The sequence below is a fragment of the Diabrotica undecimpunctata genome, chromosome 6 (genome assembly GCF_040954645.1).
Source record: "Diabrotica undecimpunctata isolate CICGRU chromosome 6, icDiaUnde3, whole genome shotgun sequence".
NCBI classification, from domain to species: domain Eukaryota; kingdom Metazoa; phylum Arthropoda; class Insecta; order Coleoptera; family Chrysomelidae; genus Diabrotica; species Diabrotica undecimpunctata.
In genome coordinates this window covers 92,660,043-92,669,039 of record NC_092808.1, presented here as the reverse complement: position 1 = coordinate 92,669,039, position 8,997 = coordinate 92,660,043, and positions in this window count along the sequence as shown.

Sequence of the window (8,997 nt, the reverse complement as noted above, 5' to 3'; positions counted from 1 at the left end):
CGTTTTATTTAAAAACGCTACAGTTGGTGTTACGGTGTGAGTAAAAAGAAATAAATTCAGCAGTGACTTTTGAAAAAGACTTTTGAACTTTTGAAAAGTATTGTTCGTCGGGAATATCCGCGTAGTTCGGAAGTGTCCTTCGTACGAAAGAACATTTAAAAAGTACGTGTGTGCCTGACCAAAGATGTTGCTAGTACAACTTTCAGTAAAACAGTTGCGTGAGCAACTGGAAGAAAATTTGAAGCTATTGCGACAGCCAATCATTGGACAGAACAAGAAAAAGCTGTTTCCTTGACTGCTGCTTTACGAGGTGATGCTGCGGATATCCTAAGATCAATTCCTAAGGGTCAAGAAAAATGTTACCAGACCTTGTTCACTCGACTAGACAAACGTTACGGAGATGCCCATCTACAACCAGTGTACAAAGTACAAATAAGAAGTAGAATCCAACGAGCAAGTGAGAGTTTGCAAGAGTTTGAAGCAGATGTTGCTCGTATAGTGCGGTTGGCTTATCCGGAGGTACCAGACAACATTTTGGAAGAAATTGCTGTAGATGCCTTCGTCAATGGGTTAAGAGACATTGAACTACAGAAAGCTTTACGACTAGCAAGACCGAAAGTTTTAGATGAAGCGCTCGCTATTGCCTTAGAACATGAAACAGCTAGTCAAGCTTCACGGAGCTATCGAGTACGAACCTCTGAAGAGAGCGACGAACAAAACGAGAAACGTCTGGAGGAAATCGTACGGAAAGTAGTTCGTGACATGATGCCGAAGAGACGTGAACCCAGATGTTGGAATGGTAACGACGTAGGTCACATTCGTCGTAAATTGCAAGAAAATAATACAGCAGTCAGAAAACTAGAACGGGTCGACAACAAGGGGCAACTGCCAACCTCGAGAAACACAGCCCCCATAGTAACTGTCAACATTACGTCCTCAGGTGGTAGATCGTTTTTGGTAGATACAGGTGCAACGAGAACTATTGCACGGCCAGAAGTAGTACGAGGCCATCTTAAATTATTGCCTGCAACAGTAAAGCTTAGAACAGCAACTGGTGAGATAATTAATACATATGGCGAGGCTAATATGTCAGTATCCATTGGCCAGACCACAGTGCAACATACAGTATTAATTGCAGAGATCTCCGATGATTTCATATTGGGGATGGATTTACTAAGGAAAGTTGGGGCTGTATTGAATGTCAAAGATGGAGTTCTCGAGATCAGTGGTGAAGAGTTGCCGTTTCATGAAGACCAAGAAGATGTTATCAGCTTAATAACTACTTGTGACGTAACAATACCCGGTAATAGTGAGAAAATTTTAATGACCAGACCAGATGGTCACTGCCGAGAGGGAAGTTTAAGGATGGTCGAAGATGTGAATAATGCCGAGTTCCTAACGGCAAAAGCTTTGGTGAGAATTCGAGATTTCGTTCCTGTAAGAGTTATGAATTTAAAGGGAACTGCTATTAAGTTAAGTAAAAGAACTTTGATTGGACAGTGTGTTCCCGTGGCTTCGATTTGTTCCATGAATACTAATGAGAAACCGTCGAAATCTAAGTATCCAAAGGAGCTTGTCGAGACGATGATTAAAACGTGCCAAGATCTTGATGATGAACGAACTAAAAAAGTGAAGTCTATGCTGATAGAATTTCAAGATGTTTTTGCCATGGATAAGAAGGATAATGGCAAAACAAGCATAGTAAAGCATAAAATTAATACCGGAGACGCTCAGCCAATCAGACAACAACCTAGACGACTTCCATTTTCGAAAAGAGATGAAGCCGAAGACATCATCAAAGATATGAACAAACAAGGGGTAATTGAACCATCAAACAGTCCATGGACATCACCAGTAGTCCTAGTAAAGAAGAAAGATGGTTCAACACGTTTTTGTATTGACTACCGACAGCTCAATGCAGTAACTAAAAAAGATAGTTATCCTTTGCCCAGAATAGACGATACTTTGGATACACTTTCTGGTTCTCATTGGTTCTCCACACTCGATCTGAAAAGTGGATATTGGCAAGTAGACATGGAGCCAGCTGATCGTGAAAAAACCGCATTCTCGATAGGATCAGGGCTTTGGCAGTTCACAGTTATGCCCTTTGGTTTATGTAATGCCCCGGCCACATTTGAAAGATTAATGGATGCAGTTTTAAGAGGTCTAACATGGAAAACATGCCTGGTTTATTTGGATGATGTAATTGTAGTTGGAAGATCCTTCGATGAACATGCCAATAATCTAACAGAAGTCTTTCAACGATTGCGGGCAGCGAATCTGAAGTTGAGTCCGAAGAAATGTCACTTGTTTCGACGAGAAGTGAAGTACTTGGGACATATTGTAGCAAGTAATGGTGTAACAGCTGATCCTGAAAAACTTGCAGCGATTAAGGATTGGCCAGTACCAAGAGATAAACACGAAATTAGAAGTTTTCTTGGCCTATGTACATATTACCGCCGTTTTGTCAAAGGATTTGCCAATATCTCCAAGCCATTAACAAAGTTGACAGAAGAAGGCAAAGAATATACATGGAGCGAAGAGTGTCAAAGAGCTTTTGAACACTTACAAATGGCTCTGATCAGCGCACCGATTTTAAGCTACCCTAGACAGGCAGGAAAATTTGTGTTGGACACCGATGCAAGCAACAGTGCAATAGGAGCTGTTCTTTCCCAAATCCAAGATGGACAGGAGAAAGTCATCGCTTACTTTAGCAAAGTCTTGTCAAAACCAGCAGCCTAAAGTTGGAAGAGTACTGAGATTAGAAGATGGTTCCCGATCTTTGCTGTATATGGTGACCAGGAAGTCTTATACAGACAGGGCAAGCTACGAGGATATATGGCGTGCTCTAACTAATTTGAAGAAAATTGTGTGCAATTACGACATCAAGAATTTGGCCTTACCCAAGTTAGGCCATGCACTAGATAATCTGGACTGGAAGATTGTCAGAAGCATGCTTGAAGTGATCTTCCGAGACACCGGCGTACGAATTACTGTGTGTTGCATTAACCCGATGGGATCGTATCCTTCAAAGTCAGTAGACTGTTATTTCTTTCTAAAGGGTTCATGCAGAGCTGGAGAGTCCTGTAGATTCCGCCATGCTGTGCCTACCGGAGTTGCTGATCGAGACGATCAGATTTAAGAGGGGAGCAGTGTTACGAACATACTTTTGGCATGGCCCAGGTAACGGTTGCATTGCATCTCTAATACTCTCGAAAGTTCGCGGCGTATCGAGTGCGAGAGAGAATAACCGGTCACGTAGGTGAATTAGAGGTGGGACAACGCCAGAATATTCTCGATACAGTAACTGTAGTATATATAGGTAACAGTGTTAGAAGTAGAGTTAGTCGATGAGAGAGTACCGAACTGTAAAGTTATAAATAAATATATGTATATAAATTCGAACCGCTCGTTTTATTTAAAAACGCTACAATATGAAATTGAATTATTAATTTATTAAATTAGTGTATGTATATCGCGACGCGTGAGGGCAGCTGTGGACTGGTACCTCAAAAACAGACAGGTATCGTTGTCCAATATCAAATCTTTAGAATTCATATCCGAAATTGGACAGTATAATTTTATCACCCAGTAGACCGAATGAATCTATTTGTTATTAAATACACACACGTAGTTAATTAGGTTACATACACATTTGGTCAATTATCAATAATATAATTTGGACATCAGTCAAAAGTGCTGACAAAGTTAAACAATTTACATAAATTAAATACTCATGTCACGCGAGGTCCGCGAAAATATTGACCCAATTAAAGTTTATATAAAACTAATATCTCTTGCCTAGAAGAGCATTCAATCAATATTCACTCAACGAACTTGATAGTCTTCAACGATCAACTTCATCAGTCTCTACTCAAAGTAATCCCGGGTCAACACCCATAGTGTACGTCTCTACAATAAACTCTGCTACTATTATTTGGTGTTTCCATTACAACTGAACGAACATCTTCACTAAGCCAACGAAGGGGATTTGTTCATGGTCCTATCGAGAAACAGAATACTTCAAGGAAGTTTGAGAGAGCCTATACAGTCCACGCCAGCAACACCCTCAGTAGCAGAGGGAGACCACTAGACCCGGGAGAACGAGAGCAGTACCAAAGCCGAGAGCCATACTAGAGCCGAGAGCAGTACCAAAGCCGAGAGCCATACCAAAGCCGAGAGCCACACTAGAGCCGAGAGCAGTACCAAAGCCGAGAGCCACACTAGAGCCGAGAGCAGTACCAAAGCCGAGAGCCACACTAGAGCCGAGAGCAGTACCAAAGCCGAGAGCCATACTAGAGCCGAGAGCAGTACCAAAGCCGAGAGCCACACTAGAGCCGAGAGCAGTACCAAAGCCGAGAGCCATACTAGAGCCGAGAGCAGTACCAAAGCCGAGAGCCATATTAGAGCCGAGAGCAGTACCAAAGTCGAGAGCCATACTAGAGCCGCAGACCAGCCAAAGGACAGGACCGATTGCAGAACCCACCAGAAGCGAGGGATCCTCAGCGTCTAAGAACACAAAAAACCGTAAGTTTTTGAATAATTACAAAATCTTCCAACTTTTACAATCTTACAATTTAACAATTAATTTTTTTTTATTACAATTTAACAATTTAGAACAACAATCTCCACTCTATCAATCGTATAATAATGTACTTTAGAATGTATACCATTTAAATAATACAGAGAATTGATAAAACAAAAAATAAACGTCATTCACAACTATAATTTACTAAACAGTAATTTTGTATGACAATTTGAAAAAAGAAACGTTCATACATATAGCTTGCTTTTAATTTCAATTAAATACTTTATTTCGAAAAATTAAAATAATTACGTAGCAAATAATTTCATTTATTTTGATATATATCATTGTGAGAGTGTGTCGTTTACATCTTGACCTACCTCAGTACAAAGAATAGCACAGCAGGCAAGGTCAAACTCATATTTCGCTAAATTGCACATTCCGATAGAAAAGAAAGTGTTATAGTACAGGTATACTTATTTAATAAATAACGTACATTTCGTATTGTCTAATATATTTACCGCTGAATGTAAAAATTTATAAAAATAATCATGGAAAGTATATACGTTAAGCAAGCGGAAATAGGAACAGAAATAACGAAACTCGTTTCAAATACAAAAAAGGATTCAATCTCGGAAAAATCAACAATACATCCGGGATAGACAGGAAAAATTAGAAGAATATTGGGCAAAATTTTTAAATAACCACGAAAAGCTGCTAGAAGGGGGTATAACGAAAGAAAAATATTTTGAAACAAAATACTATGATCCGGTATTTAAGATATACATTAAGGGGAAAACCCTGTTGGAAGAATATGGAAGGGTGCTGAAAAGAGGAAAAGCACCGAAAGTAAAGGAGATACAGATAAGAAAACAAAGAATCGAGGAATTATTACGGCCAGAAAATGAACAAGACTTGCAGGAGGATGAAGAATTGCAGTCAGAGTTAAGAGAATACATGGAAAAGGTGAATACACTAATGATTGAAGCAGCAGTAAATGAGGAACTAGACGCTACAGATAATGGAGAAGTAGAGAGAATAAATAATCTAAAGAGGAAAGTCAGGGAAGTTTTAAAGAAAATAAGGCCAGGAATGCAACGGCCAGAAAGCACACAGAGGAGGGACGGTGTGACATTGCCGCAGGTAAAAATCCCTGTGTATGAAGGCAGATATGAAACGTGGAGAACTTTCCACGATCTGTTTACTAAAGTAATACATGAAAACGACCAGTTATCAAACGCAGAAAAAATGCACTACCTAAAAACTCAAGTAAGAGGGAAAGCCAACAGAATGATACAACACTTAAACATATCCGAGGCCAACTACGAAGTGGCCTGGAACATGCTAAAAGATAGGTATGAGAACCCAAGGATGATATTGTTTAAATTAATAGACAGGATGCTACTAGCGCAGGAAGTAAAGGAATCTTCTGCTAGAGCATTGAAATCACTACATGACACCTTCCACGAAAGTCTGGAAGCCATAGGAGGGTTAGGAACAGACACGGAAGCGTGGAGCCCATTGATAGCCCGAATTATCATAACGAAATGGGACAATGAAACTAGGAGGCTGTACGAAAACCTCATTGGAGACAGTAGAGAGATACCGACGTACAAATCGACACAAACATTCTTACAGCGAAGATTTCAGACACTGGAACTACTGGAGTCAGAAAAAAGACAAGAGAAGCAAGGAGGATCTCGTAGGAAACCAAGAACGCATTGCGTGATATGCAACGGAGATCACGGAGTACCGAACTGCAGAGAATTTCAGGAACTCAATGTAAAAGACCGGAACAGGATGATAAAAGAAAAAGGATTGTGTACAAACTGCCTAGCACATAAAAAAGAAAAACAATGTTATTCACAATATAGGTGCAGACACTGTGGCGGAGACCACCACCATATGTTGCATTATGAAAAAGGAAACACAAGCAACAAAAGAAACTCCAATGGAACGAAAGGAGAACAAACACAAGAAAGAAATGGAAGAGATTCAAACAATAGAAGAAACGGGTACCAAGATGATAGGTACAGAGGAGGAAATAATAATCCATACAACGCCAGAGAACAAAATAACGGAAGGCGAGAAAATACACAAGATACCAATGGGCATAGGAATAGCAACGACCAACAAAGGGGGCAGAATTCAGTAAACTGTGCAAGCCATAAGGAAGGTGAAGCATTACTAGCGACAGCTGTGGTACGCATAAGAGATGCGAAAGGAGATTCACACATAATGAGAGCACTAATCGACCAAGGGTCACAATGCGCATTTATAACGGAACAAGCTGCGACGACGCTAGGAACAACAAGGAAGCCCATACAGGCGACCATATCCGGGATAGGCTCGTCAGGAGAAAAAACAGCCAACTGGAGTATGAAACTTTTAATCGAAACTCATTACGAAAGTGACTTCGAGATGGAAATAGAAGCACTAGTACTACCGAAGATAACAAGGAATTTACCGGAACAGGATATAATTCTACCGGACTATAACGAGAAAAATGCAATACTGGCAGATCCAAGATATTACAAGGTAGGGAAGATAGACTTACTACTAGGAGTAAAAGAATACAGTTACATATTGACAGAAGGGATGCACAGAATAAGTAATGGACTCCTGAGTCAAAACACCAAACTAGGATGGATAGTTTCGGGAATAGCACGAGAAAGGGAGAATATAAAAGCAGAAGTATGCTGTATGATATCAAGACAAGAAATGGACGTACAAATAAAGAACTTCTGGGAATTAGAAGAAGTAAATCAGGACACAAGTTTCTCAGTGGAAGAACAAGAATGTGAAGAACTGTATCGACAGACTGTAAAAAGGAATGAAAAAGGGAGATACGAAGTAAAAATTCCGTTTAGGGAAGACGTCGCAAAGTTAGGAGAATCTAAACAGCAAGCATTCGCCAGATTGATGCAACTAGAAAGGAAGTTTGCAAAAGACAAACAGTTAGAAGCGAATTACAGACAATTCATGGAAGATTATGAAAACCAAGGTCATATGGTAATAGCAGAAAACCAGGGAGATGAGTACTACTTACCTCATCATCCAGTGAGAAAAGAGGACAGTACTACAACGAAAATAAGAGCCGTGTTTGATGCATCAAGCAAAAGCTCATCGGCAGTAAGCCTGAATGATATTATGCACACAGGGCCGAAATTACAACAAGATTTGACAAATATACTATTACGATGGAGATCCAATAAGGTAGCATACTCAGCGGATCTGGAAAAAATGTTTAGACAAATCAGAATGGCAGAAGAAGACCAAAAATATCAAAAAATTTTGTGGAGAAAGGACACAAAGGACCACATACAAGAGTATAACTTAACGACGGTGACATACGGCACGGCCGCAGCACCCTTTTTAGCGTTAAGAACAATACAACAATTACAAGAAGACGAAGGAGCGAGGTTCCCGTTGGCATCGAAAATTGTAAAAGAAAACATGTATGTAGACGATATACTAGGAGGAGCTGAGACAGTGCAGGAAGCAGAAACAGCCCAAAAGGAATTAATACAACTGTTCAGAAAAGGAGGTTTCATTCTTAGAAAATGGTTGAACAACGAAGAAAAAATAATGGAGAACGTACCGGAGGATATGAGGAACGTAGACTCCAAGGCATTCAAACAAGAAGAAGTACGGAAAACGTTAGGAATACACTGGTCACCTAAAGAGGATATAATCACATTCAAAATAAGGATAACGACGGCAAGAAAATAACGAAAAGACACGTACTGTCAGAAGTAGCAAAACTATACGACCCACTGGGATGGATAGCACCTGTAGTAATTCAGGCGAAAATGTTCATACAGGAATTATGGGAGCAAAAGACCAGTTGGGATAAAGAATTAACTAGCAACCAACAAAGCAGGTGGAATACATACCAGGCGCAATTAGTAAATCTGGAGAAAATAACATTGCCCAGGTGGAACAACTTAAGCAAGATAAACAGAGTAGAACTACATGGATTTGCAGATGCGTCTATGAAAGGATATGGAGCGGTAATCTACTCAAGGGTATTAGGCCCAGAAATTAAAACGAATCTAATGATAGCAAAATCGAAAGTCGCACCATTGAAAGGGAAAACGACGTTACCGAGGCTCGAGCTGTGTGCCGCGGTACTACTAGCAAATTTAATGAAGAAAACCCTACAAGCATTGAACAGGGAAAACATTGAGGTATATGCATGGTCGGACTCAACGATAACCCTGGCTTGGATAAGGGGATCATCAAAAAGGTGGAAAATGTTCGTCGCCAACAGAGTAGAGGAAATAAGACGCGTTATAGGACCGAAAAATTGGCATAAGGTAGATACAAAGGAAAATCCAGCGGACATCCTCTCACGTGGAAGTACCGCATCAGAATTATTAGAAGCAGAGCTATGGTGGAAGGGACCAACTTGGCTGACTAGTAACAAAACTTTAACGCAGGAATCAGAAGAAATACCAGAGACAAATGAG